This window comes from Callithrix jacchus, chromosome 2, assembly GCF_049354715.1.
Source record: "Callithrix jacchus isolate 240 chromosome 2, calJac240_pri, whole genome shotgun sequence".
Lineage (NCBI taxonomy): Eukaryota > Metazoa > Chordata > Mammalia > Primates > Cebidae > Callithrix > Callithrix jacchus.
Genome location: NC_133503.1, coordinates 2,399,469 through 2,418,831, shown reverse-complemented (window position 1 = coordinate 2,418,831; position 19,363 = coordinate 2,399,469). Strand labels below are relative to the sequence as shown.

The following is a 19,363-nucleotide window of genomic DNA, read 5'->3' as shown; positions in this document are numbered from 1 at the left end:
TGTATAAAGCCCTCAGATGTTGTAGAGGGTGTCATATGATAGCCCAGCCCAGATGTGACACTGATTCTCACAGGCACACCAAGCTAACAGATACAGGTGTCACCCTCAAAGATGAGGGGACTGTGTGACATCACTCGGCCTAGTACCCAGGCGTTAAAACTTTTGCTTAAATTATTTCTCATATGTGTATTGTGACATATCGTTGGGTCAGAATCATTTTTGTTTTCTGAGAGAGTTTCACTCTTGTTGCCCAGGCTGGTGTGCAATGGGGTGATCTCAGCTCACTGCAACCTCCACCTCCTGGGTTCAAGCGATTCTCCTGCTTCAGCCTCCCAAGTAGCTGGGATTACAGGTATGCACCACCATGCTCAGTTAATTTTTTGTATTTTTAGTAGAGATGAGGTTTCTCCGTATTTGTCAGGCCGGTCTGGAACTCCTGACCTCAAGTGATCCCCCTATCTTCGTCTCCCAAAGTGCTGGGATTACAGGTATGAGCCCCCGCCACAGCCCAGGTTCTATAATACGAGGAGTAATATCATCCTCTCCCTACCTGGATATAAGGAACAATATCACAGGGAGGGTGCACACTTTCTGCAATGCTGGGAGTAATATCATCCTCTCCCTCCTGGTTATTACAAAGAATATCTCATGGGGGTGTACACCCCTTGCGATATTTGGAGTAACAGAATCCTATCCTGCCGTAGATATTAGGAAGAATATCACAGGTGGGGTGTACACCCCTTGCAATATTTGGAGTAACAGAATCCTATCCTGCCGTAGATATTAGGAAGAATATCACAGGTGGGGTGTACACACCTTGAGATATTTGGAGTAACAGAATCCTATCCTGCCGTAGATATTAGGAAGAATATCACAGGTGGGGTGTACACACCTTGAGATATTTGGAGTAACAGAATCCTATCCTGCCGTAGATATTAGGAAGAATATTACAGGTGGGGTGTACACCCCTGCGATATTTGGAGTAATGTAATCCTATCCTGCCGTAGATATTAGGAAGAATATCACAGGTGGGGTGTACACCCCTTGAGATATTTGGAGTAACGTAATCCTATCCTGCCGTAGATATTAGGAAGAATATCACAGGTGGGGTGTACACCCCTTGTGATATTTGGAGTAACGTAATCCTATCCTGCCGTAGATATTAGGAAGAATATCACAGGTGGGGTGTACACCCCTTGTGATATTTGGAGTAACGTAATCCTATCCTGCCGTAGATATTAGGAAGAATATCACAGGTGGGGTGTACACCCCTTGCGATATTTGGAATAACGTAATCCTATCCTGCTGTAGATATTAGGAAGAATATCACAGGTGGGGTGTACATCCCTGCGATACTGGCAGTAATATCATTCTCTTCCCCCCAGGATATGAGAAACTGTACCCTTGCTGTGATATTGGCAGTAATATCTTCTCTGTCCCCAGATATTAAAAACAGTATCACAGGGGTAGTGTACTACGATATTCAGAATAATATCTTTGTTCCCCCTGCATATAAGAAACAATATCATGGCGTGGGGTTGTGTACCCCTGTGATGTTGAAAGTATTATCATTTTCTCCCCCAGATATTAGAAATAGTATCACAGGGGTTGTGCATCATGCAATATTGGGAGTAATAATATCTCCCTCTCTAAATGTTAAGAACAATATCACAGGGATAGTGTTTACCCCTGTGATATTGGGAAGAATATCATTTTCTCTCCCTCTGGATGTAAGAAACTATCACAGGAAGGGTGTGCACCCCCTGCAATATTGAAAATAATATCATTTTCTCCACCCCAAGATATTAGAAATGGTATCACAGGAAAGTTGTGCATCCCCTGTGATATTGGGAGTAATATAATCCTCTCCCCACCCTGGATATTAGGAACAATATCACAAGAAGGGTGTACACTCCTGTGATGTTGGGAGTAATATTGTTTTCTCTCCCTATGGATGTAAGGAACAATATCACAGGTGGGGGTATACACCCCTTGTGATATTGGAAGTAATATCATCCTCTCCTGACCTGGATATTAGATACAACATCACAGAAAGTGTGTACATCCCATGCGATTTTGAGAGTAATACAAGCCTGCCCTTCCCTAGATATTAAAAACAATATCATAGGGGGTGCACAGCCCTTTGACATTGGGAGTGATATCATTCTCTTTCCCCTGAATATGAGAAACAATAGCAATGGGGAAATGTACATCCCCTGCGATATTGAGAGTAATATTATTCTCTTTCCTCCTGGATGTTAGGAACAATATCACAGGGGGATGTAACCCCTCTGCAATATTTGGAGTAATATACTCTCCCACCCTGCTTATTAGAAACAATATATGGTTATAAAATATCACCTTCCCCCTCTGAATATTAGAAACAATATCACCTGAAGGGTGTACACCCTTGTGATATTGGGAGTAATACTATCCTCTCCTTCACTGGATATTGGAAATAATATCGTGGGGGGCTTGTACACCCCTTGCAATATTGGGAGTCATATCATTCTCTATCCCTTTGTAAAAATAGTATCAATCAAGCAGCCCCCGACAACAAAGCCAAGAAAACCAAAAAGATGGGAAAAAACCACCACAAAAAAGATGAAATCATCAAACACCAGAACACCTTTTCTCCTTCAAAAGATCACAAATCCTCGACAACAGAGGATCACAACTTCACCAAGGAGTGCAATGAATTGGCAGAAACAGGCTTCAGAATATGGATAATAACAAACATTTCTGAGTTAAAGAAACATGTTAAAACTCAATGCAAAGAAACAAAAAGCCTTGAAAAAAAGTTAGACAAAATGCTAATTGGAATAACCAGCTTACAGAAGAACATAAACGACTTGATGGAGTTGAAAAACACAGCATGAAAACTACATGAAGCAAACACAAGTTTTAATAGCCAAATTGATCAAGTAGAAGAAAGGATCAGACATTGAAGATCAACTCAATGAAATAAAAAGAGAAGGCAATGAAAGAGAAAAAAGAGTGAAAAGAAATGAACAAAACCTCAAAGAAATATGGGATTATGTGAAAAGACCTAATCTACACTTGATCGGTGTACCTGAATATGATGGGGAGAATGAATCCAAGCTGGAAAACATGCTCCAGGATATTATCCAGGAGAACTTCCCAAGCCTAGCAAGGCAGTCCAAATTTCAAATTCAAGAAATACAGAGAATTCCCCAAAGATATTCCTCAAGAAGCGTAACCTCAAGGCCCATAATCTTCAGATTCACCAGGGTTGTAATGAAGGAAAAAGTGCTAATGGCAGCTAGAGAGAAAGGTCAGATCACCCACAAAGGGAAGCCAATCAGACTCACAGTGGATCTCTCAGCAGAAACCCTACAGGCCAGAAGAGAGTGGGGGCCAATATTCAACATCCTTAAAGAAAAGAACTTTCAACCCAGAATCTCATATCCAGCCAAACTAAGCTTCATAAGTGAAGGAGAAAGAAAATTCTTTACAGACAAGCATTTATTGAGAGATTTTCCCACCACCAGACCTGCCCTACAAGCGCTCCTGAAAGAAATACTAAGCACAGAAAGGAACAAGTACCAGCCACTGCAAAAGCAAACCAGTTGAGAGCCGGGTGCGGTGGCTCATGCCTGTAATCCTAGCACTTTGGGAGGCTGAGGTGGGTAGATCACCTGAGGTCAGGAGTTCAAGACCAGCCTGGCCTGGTGAAACCCCATCTTTAAAAATAAATAAATAAATAAAAACAAAAGAAAAAGAATTTTAAAAAAAGCAAACCAGTTGACAAAGACCAAAAATGCAATAAAGAAAATGAGGCAACTAATGGGAAAGAAAACCAGCCAGTAACAAAATGCCAGATCAAATTCACACATAACAATAGTAACATTGAATGTAAATGGCCTAAACTCCCCAATCAAAAGACACAGACTGGCAAACTCGATAAAAAGTCAAAACCCATTGGTGTCACCACATGGGAAATCACACAGATCCCGGTGCCTTTTCAAAAGGTGACTGGAATGCCTGGGAGATAGGGTCACCCATTCAACTGAAAAAAAAAAAAAAAAAAAAAAACCAAAAACGGGACTTAAACAGGGAGCCAGGCCAAGAGATTCCTGGGTGAAAAAGTGCCATGAGCCCCAGTGTGGCTGTTTCAGCTGGCTCAGCAGGTCTCTACAAAAAATCTCACACAAATCCAGGTGCCTTTTCAACTGGTGACTGGAATGTCTGGGAGACAGAGTCACCCGTTCAACTGAAAAAAATAAAAAATAAAAAAGGAATGAAACAGGGAGTGAGGCCAGGAGATTCTCTAGCAAAAAACTGCCACAAGTCTCCAGCGGCTGTTTCAGCTGGTGTAGCTGGTCTACGCACAAGAAATCACACAAATCCAGGCACCGTTTCAACTGGTGACTGGGATGCCTGGCAGACAGAGTTGTCGATTCAACTGAAAAAAAAAAGGGGGGGGTCTGAGGCAGGGAGCCAGGTGATCAGGCACAGCCTGTCCCCCCACCCACAAAAAACAGCAATCTGAAATTCTCTGGATTGAGAGTTTCACAGCAAGCATAGCTGAACCTGGGATGGTCCAGCTCTGTGGGGGAGGGGCATCTGCCATTACCGAGGCAGTCCACCATTACTCAGGTAGTCCCTCATTGCTGAGGCAGCCCTCCATTACAGAAGAGGGCCAGCATTGCTGAGGCAGTTCTAACAGGTAGTATGACAGAAACTTATAAATAAAGATCTAACTCCCCAGGACAGAGCACCTGGGGGGAAAGAAAGGTGTTTATGAGTTCTACTACAGCAGACTCAAATGTACCTGCTCAGCAGATCTGAATGAAAAACAAAGCTCACAGCTCAGCACTTGAGCTCCTATAAAGGACAGACTGTCTCCTCAAGCAGCTCCCTGACCCTGTATATCGAAAGAGTCACCTCATAAAGGAGAGCTCAGACTGACATCTGGCAGGATTACTTCTGGGACAAAGATAGCAGAATAAGAAACTGGCAGCAACCCTTACTCTTCTGCAGCTGCTGCAGGTGATCCCCAGGCAAGCAGGGCCTGGAGGGGACCTCAGCAGTCCTACAGCAGAGGGGCCTGACTGTTAGAAGGAAAACAAAGAAACAGAAAGAAATAACTTCATCATCAACAAACTGGATATCCATTCAGAGACCCCATATGAAAATCAACAACTACAAAGATGACAGGTAGATAAATCCACAAAGATGGAAAGAAACCAACATAAAAATGATGAAAACACCCAAAACCAGAACGCCTCTCCTCCTCCAAGGGATCACAACTGCTCCCCAGCAAGGGAACAAGGCTGGATGGAGATTGAGTCTGATGAATTGACAGAAACAAGCTTCAGAAGGTGGGTAATAAGAAACTTCTCTGAGATAAAAGAACATGTTCTAACTCAATGCAAAGAAACTAAGAACCTTGAAAAAAGGTTTGACGAAATGCTAGTGAGAATAAACAGCTTAGAGGGGAATAGAAGTGAATTGATGGAGCTGAAAACACAACACAATAACTTCATGAAGCATACACACGTTTCAACAGCCGAACTGACCAAGCAGAAGAAAGTATATCAGAGGTCAAAGATCAACTGAACAAAGTAAAATGAGAAGGCAAGATTAGAGAAAAAAGGGTAAAAAGGAATGAACAAAGTCTCCAATAAATATAGGACTATGTGAAAAGACCTAATCTACGTTTGATAGGGGTACCTGAATGTGACGGAGAGAATGAATCCAAGCTGGAAATTACTCTTCAGGATATTATCCAGAAAAACTTCCCCAACCTAGCAAGGCAGGCCAATACTCAAGTCCAGGAAATACAGAGAACACCATGAAGACATTCCTCAAGAAGAATAACCCCAAGGCACATAATCGTCAGATTCACCAGAGTTGAAATGAGAAAATGCTAAGGGCAACCAGAGAGAAAATTTGGGTTACCCACAAAGGGAAGCCTGTTAAACTCACAGCAGAGGAGCAGAAACCCTACAAGCCAGAAGAGAGAGGGGGGCCAATATTCAACATCCTTAAAGAAAAGAACTTTGAACCCAGAATTTCATATCCAGCCAAGCTAAGCTTCATAAGCGAAGGAGAAATAAAATCCTTTATGAACAAGCAATTGCTCAGAGATTTCATCACCACCAGGCCTGCTTTACAAGAGCTCCTGAAAGAAGCACTAAAGAAAAAAAGGAACAACCAGTAGCTGCCACTCCAAAAACATACCAAATGGTAAAGAACATTGACACAATGAAGAAACTGCATCAGCTAACAGGCAAAACAGCCAGCTAGCATCAAAATGGTAGGATCAAATTCACACATAAAAATATTAACCTTAAATGTAAATGAGCTAAAGGCCCCAATCAAAAGACACAGACTGGAAAATGGGATAAAAAGTCAAAACCCGGCCAGGCGCGGTGGCTCAAGCCTGTAATCCCAGCACTTTGGGAGGCCAAGGCGGGAGGATCACGAGGTCAAGAGATCGAGACCATTCTGGTCAACATGGTGAAACCCCATCTCTACTAAAAATACAAAAAAATTAGCTGGGCATGGTGGCGCGTGCCTGTAATCCCAGCTACTCAGGAGGCTGAGGCAGGAGAACTGCCTGAACCCAGGAGGTGGAGGTTGCAGTGAGCCGAGATCGCACCATTGCACTCCAGCCTGGGTAACAAGAGCAAAACTCCGTCTCAAAAAAACAAAAAAGGAAAAAAAAAAGTCAAAACCCATCTGTGTGCTGTATTTAGGAAACCCATCTCACGTGCAAGGATACACAAAGGCCCAAAATAAAGGGGTGGAGGGAGATTTACCAAGCAAATGGAGAACAAAAAAAGCAGGAGTTGCAATGCTAGTCTCTGATAAAATAGAGTTTAAACCAATAAAGATCAAAAGAGACAAAGAAGGACATTACATAATGGTAAAAGGATCAATGCAACAAGAAGAGTTAATGATTCTAAATATATACCTACCCAATACAGGAGCACCCAGCTACATAAAGCAAGTTCTTAATGACTTACAGAGACTTAGACTCCCACACAATAATAGTGGGAGACTTTAACACTCCACTGTCAATATTAGACAGATCAACCAGAGAGAAAATTAACAAGGATATCCAGGACTTGAACTCAGACCTGGAACAAGCAAACCTAATAGACATTTACAGAACTCTCCACCCCAAATCCACAGACTATACATTCTTCTCAGCACCACACCACACCTACTCTAAAATTGACCATATAATTGGAAGTAAATCACTCCTCAGCAAATGCAAAAGAACAGAAATCATAACAAACTCTCTCAGACCACAGTGCAATCAAGTTAGAATTCAGAAATAACTCAGAACTGCACAGCTTCATGGCAGCTGAACAACTGGCTCTTGAATGTTGACTGGATAAACAATGAAATGAAGGCAGAAATAAAGATGTTCTTTGAAACCAATGAGAATAAAGACCCAACATACCAGAATCTCTGGGACACACTTAAAGCAGTGTCTAGAAATAAATATATAGCAATAAATGCCTATATGAGCAGCAAGGAAAGATCTAAAACTGGCACCCTATCATCAAAATTGAAACAGCTAGAGGAGCAAGATCCAAACAACTTAAAACCTAGAAGAAGACAAGAAATAACTAAGATCAGAGCAGAACTGAAGGAGATAAAGACATAAAAATCCCTTCAAAAAAAATCAATATAGGCCGGGCGCGGTGGCTCAAGCCTGTAATCCCAGCATTTTGGGAGGCTGAGGCAGGTGGATCACGAGGTCAAGAGACTGAGACCATCCTGGTCAACACGGTGAAACCCCATCTCTACTAAAAATACAAAAAATTAGCTGGGCATGGTGGTGCGCACCTGTAATCCCAGCTACTTGGGAGGCTGAGGCAGAATTGCCTGAACCCAGGAGGCAGAGGTTGCGGTGAGCCGAGATTGCGCCATTGCACTCCAGCCTGGGTAACGAGAGCGAAACTCCGTCTCAAAAAAAAAAAAAAAAAAAAAAAAATTAATATATCCAGGAGCTGGTTTTTTGAGGAGATCAATAAGATACACAGACCACTAGCCAGATTAATAAAAATGAAAAGAAAGAAAAATCAAACAGATGCAATAAAAAATGATAAAAGGGGAAATCACCAGAAATTCCTCAGAAATACAAACCACCATCAGATATGACTACAAAAAACTCTATCCATGTAAACCAGTTAACCTGAAAGAAATAGGTAAATTCCTGGACATTTGCATCCTCCGAAGCCTAAACTAGGAAGAAGTCAAAACCCTGAATTGACCAATAACAAAGGCTGAAGTTGAGGCAGCAATTAATAGCCTGCCAACCAAAAAAAGCTCAGGTCCAGATGGGCTCACAGCCGTATTCTACCAGACACACAAAGAAGAGCTGGTACCACTCCTTTTGAGACTATTCCAAGCAATACAAAAACAGGGAATCCTTCCCATATCATTTTATGAGACCAACATCATCCTGATATCAAAACCCGGTAGATACTCAACAAGAAAAGAAAACTTCAGGCCAATATCCATGATGAACATAGATGCAAAAATCTTCAATAAAATACTGGCAAACTGATTGCAACAGCACATCAAAAAGCTTATCCACCACGATCAAGTAGGCTTTATCCCAGGGATGCAAGCCTGGTTCAGCATACACAAGTCTATAAATGTAATTCACCACATAAACAAAACCAAAGACAAAAACCACATGATTACCTCAATAGATGCAGAGAAGGCCTTTGACAAAATTCAACAGCCCTTTATGTTAAAAACTCTCAATAAACTAGATATTGAAGGAATGTATCTCAAAATAATAAAAGCTATTTACGACAAACCCACAGCCAATATCATACTGAACGGACAAAAAGTGGAAGAATTCCCTTTGAAATCCAGCACTAGACAAGGACGCCCTCTCTCACCACCCCTATTCAATATAGTTTTGGAAGTTCTAGCCAGAGCAATAAGGCAAGAAAAAGAAATAAAGGGTATTCAATTAGGAAAGGAGGAAGTCAAACTGTCTCTATTTGCAGATGCATGATTGTATATCTACAAGACCCCATTGTCTCAGCCCCAAATCTCCTGAAACTGATAAGCAACTTCAGCAAAGTCTCAGGATACAAAATCAATGTGCAGAAATCACAAGCATTCCTATACACCAATAACAGACTTAAAGAGAGACAAATCAAGAACGAACTGCCATTCACAATTGCTGCAAAGAGAATAAAATACCTAGGTATACAACTAACAACGGATATAAAGGACCTCTTCAAGGAGCACTATGAACCACTGCTCAAAGAAATAAGAGAACACAAACAGATGGAGAAACATTCCATGCTCATGGTTAGGAAGAAGCAGTATTGTGAAAATGGCCATACTGCCCAAAGTAATTTACAGATTCAACACTATCTCCATCAAGCTACCAATCACCTCCTTCACAGAACTGAAGAAAACCACCTTAAACTTCATATGGAACCAAAAGAGAGCCCCCATAGCCAAGTCAATTCTAAGCAAAAAGAACAAAGCTGCAGGTATCACACTACCTGACTTCAAACTACTACAAGGCTACAGTAATCAAAACAGCATGGTACTGGTACCAAAACAGAGATATAGACCAGTGGAACAGAACAGAGGCCTCGGAAGCACCACTACACATCTACAACCATCTGATCTTTGACAAACCTGACAAAAACAAGCAGTGGGGAAAGGACTCCCTGTTTAATAAATGGTGTTGGGAAAACTGGCTAGCCATGTACAGAAAGCAGAAACTTTTCCTTCCTGACACCTTACACTAAAGTTAACTCCAGATGGATTAAAGACTTAAACATAAGACCTAACACCATAAAAACTCTAGAAGAAAACCTAGGCAAACCCATTCAGGATATAGGCATAGGCAAGGACTTAATGACTAAAACATCAAAAGCAATGGCAACAAAAAGAGACAAATGGGACCTAATTAAACTCCACAGCTTCTGCACAGCAAAAGAAACAATCATTAGAGTGAACCAGCAACCAACAGAGTGGGAAAACATGTTTGCAATCTACCCATCGGACAAAGGGCTAATATCCAGAATCTACAAAGAACTAAAACAGATTTACAAGAAAAAAACAAACAAGCCCATTCAAAAGTGGGCAAAGGATATGAACAGACACTTTTCAAAAGAAGAAATATATGAGGCCAACGAACATATGAAAAAATGCTCATCATCACTGGTCATTAGAGAAATGCAAATCAAAACCACATTGAGATACCATCTCATGACAGTTAGAATGGTGATCATTTAAAAATCTGGAGACAACAGATGCTGGAGAAGATGTGGAGAAGTAGGAACACTTTTACGCTGTTGGTGGGAGTGTAAATTAGTTCAACCATTGTGGAAGACAGTGTGGCAAGTCCTCAAGGACCTAGAAACAGAAATTCCATTTGACCCAGCAATCCCATTACTGGGTATATATCCAAAGGATTATAAATCATTCTACTATAAGAACACATGCACACGAATGTTCATTGTGGCACTGTTTACAATAGCAATGACCTGGAACCAACCCAAATGCCCATCAATGATAGACTGGACAGGGAAAATGTGGCACATATACACCATGGAACACTATGTGGCCATAAAAAATGATGAGTTCATGTCCTTTGTAGGATGAACCTGGAAACCATCATTCTCAGCAAACTGCCACAAGAACAGAAAATCAAACACCGCATGTTCTCACTCAGGCGGGTGTTGAACAATGAGAACACATGGACACAGGGAGGGGAGCATCACACATTGGTGTCTGTGAGGGGGGAACTGGGGAAGGGTCAGCGGGGGGTGGGGAGTTGGAGAGGGATAACATGGGGAGAAATGCCAGATATAGGTGATGGGGAGGAAGGCAGCAAACCACATTGCCATGTATGTACCTCTGCAACGACCTTGCATGTTCTTCACATGTACCCCAAAACCTAAAACGCAAAAAGAAACCCCAAAAAACAAAAAAACTAGCATAGACAATAACAGACACAGACCCACAGGACTCAAATAGGCTTATTAGACATGGATTATAGATTTCTGCAGGAAACTAGAAATTATTAAAATTACTAATTACTGAATGTGTCGTTTAGTAATTAATTTAGCCAATCAGCTAATTTACTAATTACTGAAAATTACATATCTGAAAAAGAACCAGAATGTAGTAGAAAGATATGGCAGAAAAGGCCACTTAACACCCATGTTTTAGACAGTTCTCTTAGCAGATGAGGGATAGAAGGGCACTCCCTGGCCAGGCGTGTAGTCCCAGCGACTCAGGAGGCCGAGTCGGGGGAATCACTTGAACCCAGCAGGCAGAGGTTGCAGTGAGCCAGTATCATGTCACCTCACTCCAGCATGGGCAACACAGCGAGACTCCATCTCATAAGAATAAATAGCAGGGCACGGTGGCTCGCACCTGTAATTCCAGCACTTTGGGAGGCTGAGGTGGGTGAATCACTTGAGGTCAAGAGTTGGAGACCAGCCTGGCAATACCCCGTCTCTACTAAAAATACAAAAATTAGCTGAGTGTGGTGGCAGGCATCTGTAATCTCAGCTGCTCAGGAGGCTGAGGCAGAATTGCTTGATCCTGGGAGGCAGAGGTTGCAGTGAGCCACTGCATTCCAGCATGGGTGACAGAGTGAGACTCCATCTCAAAAAAATTAATAAAAATTAAATGAAGCCCATCTTTTCAACAGTTCTCCTAGCAGATGAGGGATAGAAGAGCATGGTAACTTACCTTACCCTGGTAACTCTGAGTGTCCAGTCTGTGCCCTTGACCATCACACTTGAGGGGAAACGGCGAGCAGCCTCCACTGCAAGCTGTACTGAAGATCCCACCCACACAGTGAGAGTTCCCTTTAGCCTTCACTTTGAGTTGGATATGTCCCGAGCTCTGAATGCATCATGAGCTAAGGTTCCACCCGCCCCTGGGATGGGAAGTATGTCTTGGTCTTCTGTCTCCAGGGTGCTGGTGGCAGAGCCTGACATGCAGTGAGTGCTCCACAGATGCTTGTTCAATTTCCCAGGAACGCAGCAGGTTGGGCCTAACACCACTGCCTGTAAAGGCCTGGCAGGTGTGGAGACTCACCGACCCATGCCTGCTGCTCTTACAGAAAGGGGAGAGGGAGATGGGTGGGAGTGGATGGAGAGCTGTCCTTTTAATAAGGAGGGCCAGGGGCTGTACTAGGCCCCAGCATAATTTATCTCAGGAAACAGCAGGGGCCCCTCTCCTCTGGGGCCCATAGCCTGGCCTTACTTCTCTTCTCTTTTCCTTACAGTTTGAGATTTCATCTAAGCCAGTTCTAGGCTGAAAGACATCAAACTTCACCTTCTATTCCAATTCCAGCTTCTTGATGAGGGCAAGATTCTTGACTGGGACAGAATAACCAGCATGGAATGCGGGAAACTCAGAACCACCTGTGCTTCAAATGCAGGGAAGAAGAACTGTTTGCCATTGCACTCAAAATACTTCTGAGGACATTAAACTCTCCCACTGGTCTGGGTAATTCTCCCCCTTCCTTCAGATCTCCACTGTAAACCAAGAGACAGCGTGGCCAGCGAGGCCCAGCCCTGCAGAGAGAGCTCTACCTGACTACTGTTCATGACCAAGGTGTTTGTTCACTCATTCAACAGCCATGTGGGAAGCCACTGCTTCAGAATGCTGACTGTGTGGAGGGGACACGATGCCAGGTTCTCAGCTGCCTCGTCCTGGCTTTCCCTGCCTGATCCGGGGTCTCTAGAGAGCCGCTCTCTTCGGGGTAGACCCACTGGAACTGAATGCTTTGGAGGACCTCTGTTTTGGGGGGGACGCCTGTGAACACAGGCCCCTGACTACAGCATTCAAAGTTTTCTACTTGGTTTTTGAACATAACCTTTCCCTTTGCATTTTCAACTGAAAAATAAAGCTAGCAGAATCCAAGAATATGTCTCTGGATTGCTGGGGCTGATCATCCACTCAGAAGATGGGGAGATGTGGGCAGCTATGGAGTCTTCTCAACAACAGGGGATGCCCTCGAGCCCTCCTCGGGGAGAGCCTCTGGTAGGAGATTGTAAAGTCCAGATTCCAGAACAAAGGGCCAGGTGTCGGCCACGGGGACTGAAGCCAGCTGAAGGCCAGAAGGCTGTCCCTGGCCTACCCACCCACGAATCCCTGGTGCACAGCAGGTGCTAGATGAAGTATAGAAGAAAGAACTCCAGGTTAAATGGGAACAAGAAGGTTGGTCCTCCACATTCCCACGCTGGAAGGAGAGAAAGGACGGTGGCTGGGATCTGAGTGTTTGCTATGGTTACAGCCAAACAGCCCGGAGTCCGGGCACTGCTCCAAGTGCCTTGAAAGATGTTTGATCTTAAGCCTTACAATAGTCTAATGAGGAATAAATGATCTCTTTAAAGAGGGAAGAAACGAAGGCTCAAAAGTTGAGGGCATTCCCCCAAGGTTATATAAATTACAAATGCCCAGGACCGTGCTGATGCGGGCCTGTCTGCCTGCCAATGCTGCCCAGGTTCAATCACCCCCACCACTTCACAAATTCCCAGATGGTGCTGATGTGGGTCTTTTGGCCTTCCAAAAACCCCCCACCCTTTCACAAATTTCCAGAATGGTGCTGATGTGGGCCAGTCTCCATCCCAATGCTGCCCAAGCTCAATCGCCCCCCATCACTTCACAAATGCCCAGGACACTTCTGATGCGGGCCTGTCTTCCTCCCAATGCTGCTTAAGTTCAATCACCCCCCCACCACTTCACAAATGCCCAAAACGGTGCTGATTTGGGCCTGTCTGCCTCCTAATGCTGCCCAAGCTCAATCGCCGCCAACCACTTCACAAATGACCAGGACAATGCTGATGTGGGCCTCTCTGCGTCCCAAGGCTGCCCAATCTCAATTTCCCTGACCCACTTAACAAGTGCCCAGGACCATGCTGATGTGGGCCTCTCTGTGTCCCAAGGCTGCCCAATCTCTATCGCCCCCCACTACTTCACAAAGGCCCAGGACAGTGCTGATGCTGGCCTGTCTGCCTCCCAGTGCTGCCCAAGCTCAGTCGGCCCCCAGCACTTCAGAAATGCCCAGGATGGTACTGATGTGAACCTGTCTGCCTCCTGATACAGCCCAAGCTCAATCACCCCCACCACTTCACAGATGCCCAGGGGGGTGCTGATGCGGGCCTGTCTCCCTCCCAGTGCTGCCCAAGCTCAATCACCTCCCACCACTTCACAAATGCTCAGGGCATTGCTGATGTGGGCCTGTCTGCCTCCCAATGCTGCTCAAGTTCAATCACCCCAAACCTCTTCACAAAAGCCCAGAACGAATGTGATGCCGGCCTGTTTGCCTCCCAATGCTGCCCAAGCTCAATCGCCACCAACCACTTCAGAAATGCCCATGACTGTACTGATGCAGGCCTGTCTGCCTCCCAAATCCCCTGCTCACTTCACAAATGCCCAGGACCATGCTGATGAGGCCCTGTCTGCCTGCCAATACTGCCCAAGCATAATCACCCCCCACCCCATCACAAATGCCCAGGATGGTGCTGACGCAGGCCTGTCTGCCTCCCAATGCTGCCCAAGCATAATCGCCCCCCACCACATCACAAATGCCCAGGACGGTGCTGATGCATGCCTGTATCCCTGCTAATGCTGCCGAAGCTCAATCGTTCCTAACACTTCACAGATGCCTAGGACGATGCTGACGTGGGCCTGTCTGCCTCCCAGTGCTGCCCAAGCTCAGTCACCACCCACCACTTCACCAATGAATTTTATGGAAGTCTGTCTGCCTAAGAAATGCTGCCCAAGCTCTATCACCCCCCAGCATTTCAGAAATGCCCAGGACGGTGCTGATTCAGGCTAGTCTGCCTTCCAATGCTCCCAAAGCTCAATCACCCACACCAATTCAGAAATGCCCTGGATGGTGCTGATGTGAGCCTGTCTGCCTCCCAATGCTGCCCAAGGCCAACGACCCCCCACCACATCACAAATGCCAAGGACGGTACTGATGTGGGCCTGTCTGCCTCACAATGCTGCCCAAGCTCATTTACCCCCCACCACTTCACAAATGCCCAGGATGGTGCTGGTGCAGGCCTGTCTTTCTCCCAATGCTGCCCAAGCTCAATCACTCCTACCACTACACAGATGCCCGGGATGGTGCTGATGCGGGCCTGTCTGATTCCTAATGCTGCCCAAGCTCCATCACCCCCCTCCACTTCACAGATGCCCAGGACGGTGCTGATTTGGGCCTGTCTGCCTCCTAATGCTGCCCAGGGTCAATCACCCCCACCACTTTACAAATGCCCAGGATGGTGCTGACGGGGGCCTGTCTGCCTAACAAATGCTGCCAAAGCTCGATCGCCCCCCACTACTTCTGCTTTTGCCATAATAGCCTTACGTCACATATTCTACCAGTTACTTTATAAAAGGAGGTCAAGGAATCGTTAACCATATCCCATGCCTCAATAGGTAGCTCCTGTTTTAAATACCCTGTAAACCAGGTCACACAAGATCATAAATGCATTGAAAGCTGTTACAGCTGCTGTGCTAGCCACTGTTTGGGGAACTCAGCCTAGGAATATGAGTGAAGAGACAACTCACAAAGAAAAGCAAATCACTGGCACGCAGGGGGCCCTGAGCAATTCAGAGTCGGAGGCATCTAGAGTGTGCGGCCCCCCTGACCTGCCGGTTTCCCAATATGCTTAATGGATCTATGATGTTGGGTCCACTAAGGAAATGCAGAGCCTTCCCTTCCTGCCTCCCACACTCTGTGGGTCAAGTATTTACCAAAAACACAGCAGTGGACTGGACACCAGCAGAGATACAAAGAGGGAAAATAGTTCTCCCTTTTCAAGGCAGGTTGGACAACATCAATATTTTGCAGTCAGGGGGTGTAGGTGGAGTGTGTGTGCATGCCCTGAATAGAGACAAACAGATGGGAGAGGGAATGATGCCAGCAGAAAAACCAATAAATATTCACATGTACAATGTGCACTGAACTACAGCCTAGACAACATAGCAAGGCTCTGTCTCTACAAAAAATTTAAAAATTAGCCAGGCACGGTTGCACATGTCTGCAGTGTCAGCTACCCAGGAGGCCAAGGTGGGAAGATCACTTGAGCCCAGGAGTTTAAAATTACAATAAACTGTGATCATATCACTGCACTCCAGCCTGGGCATCAGAGCAAGGCCCTATCTCTAAAACAAAACAAGACAAGACATTTACATACAGATCAATGTATGAAAATCCAAAATAAAATATTAGCAAATAAACCCCGCCAGGGCTTAAAAAAACTTACCTAAACCAAGTGAGGCTTGTGTGCTATAGCTGGAACCTGAGCAACGCCATTTTATAAAAGACAAAGCTGTTCTTCAGAACTAAGTTGTAACGGCTGCCCCATTCTCCTCACAATAACTAGTGGCCTTGGCTTCTGTAAATAAAACTGCTAGCTTGCTCTGCAAAGTGCTCACTATGTAAAGCTGCTTACCTTTTCTTATCAGTAACTGCCAGAATTGCTGGCCTTTGCTTACCGGTAATGACCAGAATACGCAGCCCAAGCTAATTCCATCCTGGCCCCTGCGACTTGTAATAAGTACCTAAGACCTGTGGATTCTAATACTGCCCAGACAATGTGTAAACTAACGCTTATCGTGACTTCTGTAAAGCACTTAGGTAACAATCGAAGTGACAAGAAGTCCCCCAGCCCTTGGAATGTCTGGAGACCAGCTCCCTCGTCTTTGCCCGGGAGGTGATTTATGGAAACCCCTGGCTCTCAGAATGTCTGAATCCCTTCACCCCCACCCCCAGAGGTGGTTTACAGGTATAAAAGAGTCTTGTCACCCTCCATTCAGGGCCACGGGTTGGAGAGATGTGAGTCCTCCATGGTCGCCGGCAATAAAGACCCTGCAATTTGGCATACTTTTGTCTTGTGTTAATTTTATAATCTCGCATTTCAATACTTCACTTGTACTGTGTGAAAAAAAAATGGCTCAAAATTAGAACATCTTTTCATTTCATTTATATGAATGGTAAAAATCATCATCATAGATGTTGAAAAAGCATTTGATGAAATTTACAACAAAATTTATAAAATGCACTTATCAAATTATAAAGAGGGACACTTCCTTAAATTACACACAATAAATGAAATGATACCCGAATTCAGACACGAAGCTCAGGGCGGCAGCACCGCATGTGTCTGTGTCCCTGCACAAATCTCCTGGTCTCTCTGCCATCGTGCCGATATTCATCGGAAACACCAACATGCCCCGGGCCTCTGTGCTGGACGGGTTCCTCTCCGGGCTCACCCAACAGCTGGCATAGGCCACGGGCAAGGCGCCCCAGTACATTGCGGTGCACGTGGTCCCGGACCAGCTTGTGGCCTTGGTGGCTCCAGCAGCCGGGCGCGCTCTGCAGCCTGCACAGCATCGGTGAGACTGGCGCACAGAACCGCTCCTACAGCACGATGCTGTGTGGCCTCCCCGGACAGGCTCTACATCAACTATTACGGCATGAACGCGGCAAACGTGGGCTGGAACAATGCCACCTTCGCCTAAGAGCCGCGCCCCACCTCTCCCCGCACTGTCTGCTCTGGTCCAACCCGGGAACCCGCCTCACCCTGTATTCTAGGCCCGCCCGCCTCCACCTTCTGGTGGGGAGAAATAAACGGTTTAGAGAAAGAGAGAGAAAAAAAGAAATTACACCCAGACATACGCCCGTTGTCAACCCAAAGCCCAGCATCATTTGTAAGGGATGGAAGAAATAGAAGCTTCCATCAACCTTTGGAACAAAAGAATGCCCTCTGCTACCTATTATTTTGGAGGCCTTCGCTGATGAAACTAGGCAAGGAGAAAAGTAAGACATTAAAGAAAAAAGCAGAAGGTGAAATAGTTATATTTACTCTGAAAAATTAGGCAGACAGATTCTGCTAAGGAGTTACGTACAAAAGTAACATACTAAACAGCCTTCTTTTTATTAATTTTTAAACTGTACAGATGGGGCTGGGAACAGCTCATGACTTTGGGAATACAGCACTTTGGGAGACCAAGGCAGGTGGATTGCTTGAGGCCAGGAGTTTGATACCAGCCTGGCCAACATGACAACACCCTGAGTCTACTAACAATACAAAAATTAGCTGGGCGTGGTGAAGCACACCTGTCATGCCAGGTATTTGGGAGGCTGAAGCATGAGAATTGCTTGAACCTGAGAGGTGGAGGTTGCAGTGAGCTGGAACTGCACTACTGCACACCAGCTTGGGTGACAGAGCAAGACCGTGTCTCAAAAAAAAAAAAAAAAAAAATAGAGATGGGGTCTTAGTATGTTGCCCAGGCTGGTCTCAAACTCCTGGGCTGAAGCAATCCTTCTTCCTCAGTCTCCCAAAGTGCTAGGATTACCGGCCTGAGCCACCATGCCTGGCCTCAGACAGTCTTCCTATGTACAAACAAACAGAAAAGAGAAGAAAGCACCCCATTTGCAACAGCACACCCCCAAAAAGCAAAACTCTCAGAAATAAACATGCAAAAATATGCACACACAATCCATATCAAGAAATCATTCAATGGAACACTTTGAATGCAAAGAAAGCCACGCTGCATATGTTATCAAGAAAGGTTCAACATTAAAACGATGCCACAGCCAGATGTGGTGGCTCACACCTGTAATCCCAGCACTTTGGAAGTTCAACGTTGGTGGATCAGAAGGTCAAAAGTTCAAGACCAGTCTGAGTAGCATAGCGAAACCTTGTCTCTACTAAAAATACAAAAAAATTAGCCAGGCATGATGGCCTGCATTTGTATTCCTAGCTACTCTAGAGGCTGAGGCAGGACAATTGCTTGAACCTGGCAGGCAGAGGTTGCAGTGAGCCATGATTGTACCACTGCTCCCCAGCCTGGGTGACAGAGTGAGACTCCATCTTAAAAAAACAAACAAAAATCTGTCACTATCAATATCAAGAGACAGTGTGTGGAAGTGGAGCCTTCACACCTGCTGGGGGAACATAAGACAGCATGGCCACTCCAAGAGAGAGTTTGGGTAAATATAAATTTACCTATGGAGCCAGATGCTCCAGGCCTGTAATCTCAGTATTTTGGGAAGCCAAGGGGGGTAGATCATCTGAAGGCAGCAGTTCAAGACCAAGCTTGGCCAAGACGGTGAAATCCCATCTCTACTAAAAATACACACACACGCCGGGTGCGGTGGCTCAAGCCTGTAATCCTAGCACTTTGGGAGGCTGAGGCAGGTGGATCACGAGGTCGAGAGATCGAGACCAACCTGGTCAACATGATGAAACCCCGTCTCTACTAAAATACAAAAAATTAGCTGGGCATGGTGGTGCGTGCCTGTAATCCCGGCTACTCAGGAGGCTGAGGCAGGAGAATTGCCTGAACCCAGGAGGCGGAG

At 45.1% G+C, this 19,363-nt stretch overlaps 1 protein-coding gene and 1 pseudogene across 5 annotated transcripts in view; both read left to right on the top strand.

Moving 5' to 3' along the window:
* Positions 1 to 12,906, top strand: part of ZNF736 (zinc finger protein 736) — a 73,745-nt gene extending 60,839 nt beyond the window's left edge. For 3 of the 4 annotated variants that reach the window (XM_078353453.1, XM_078353433.1, XM_078353458.1), the window contains one exon: positions 12,266 to 12,906. The gene's annotated coding sequence lies outside the window, so the exon portion shown is untranslated. Of the gene's footprint in view, positions 1 to 254; positions 353 to 12,265 lie in introns of all 4 variants that reach the window. The other variant, XM_078353443.1, reaches the window with a different exon arrangement.
* Positions 1 to 18,800, top strand: part of LOC144579788 (macrophage migration inhibitory factor pseudogene) — a 37,237-nt pseudogene extending 18,437 nt beyond the window's left edge. The window contains exon 3 of the transcript XR_013528182.1: positions 12,266 to 18,800. The product of XR_013528182.1 is annotated as a macrophage migration inhibitory factor pseudogene (transcript). The remainder of the gene's footprint in view (positions 1 to 12,265) is intronic.
* Positions 18,801 to 19,363: the final 563 nt, after the last annotated feature.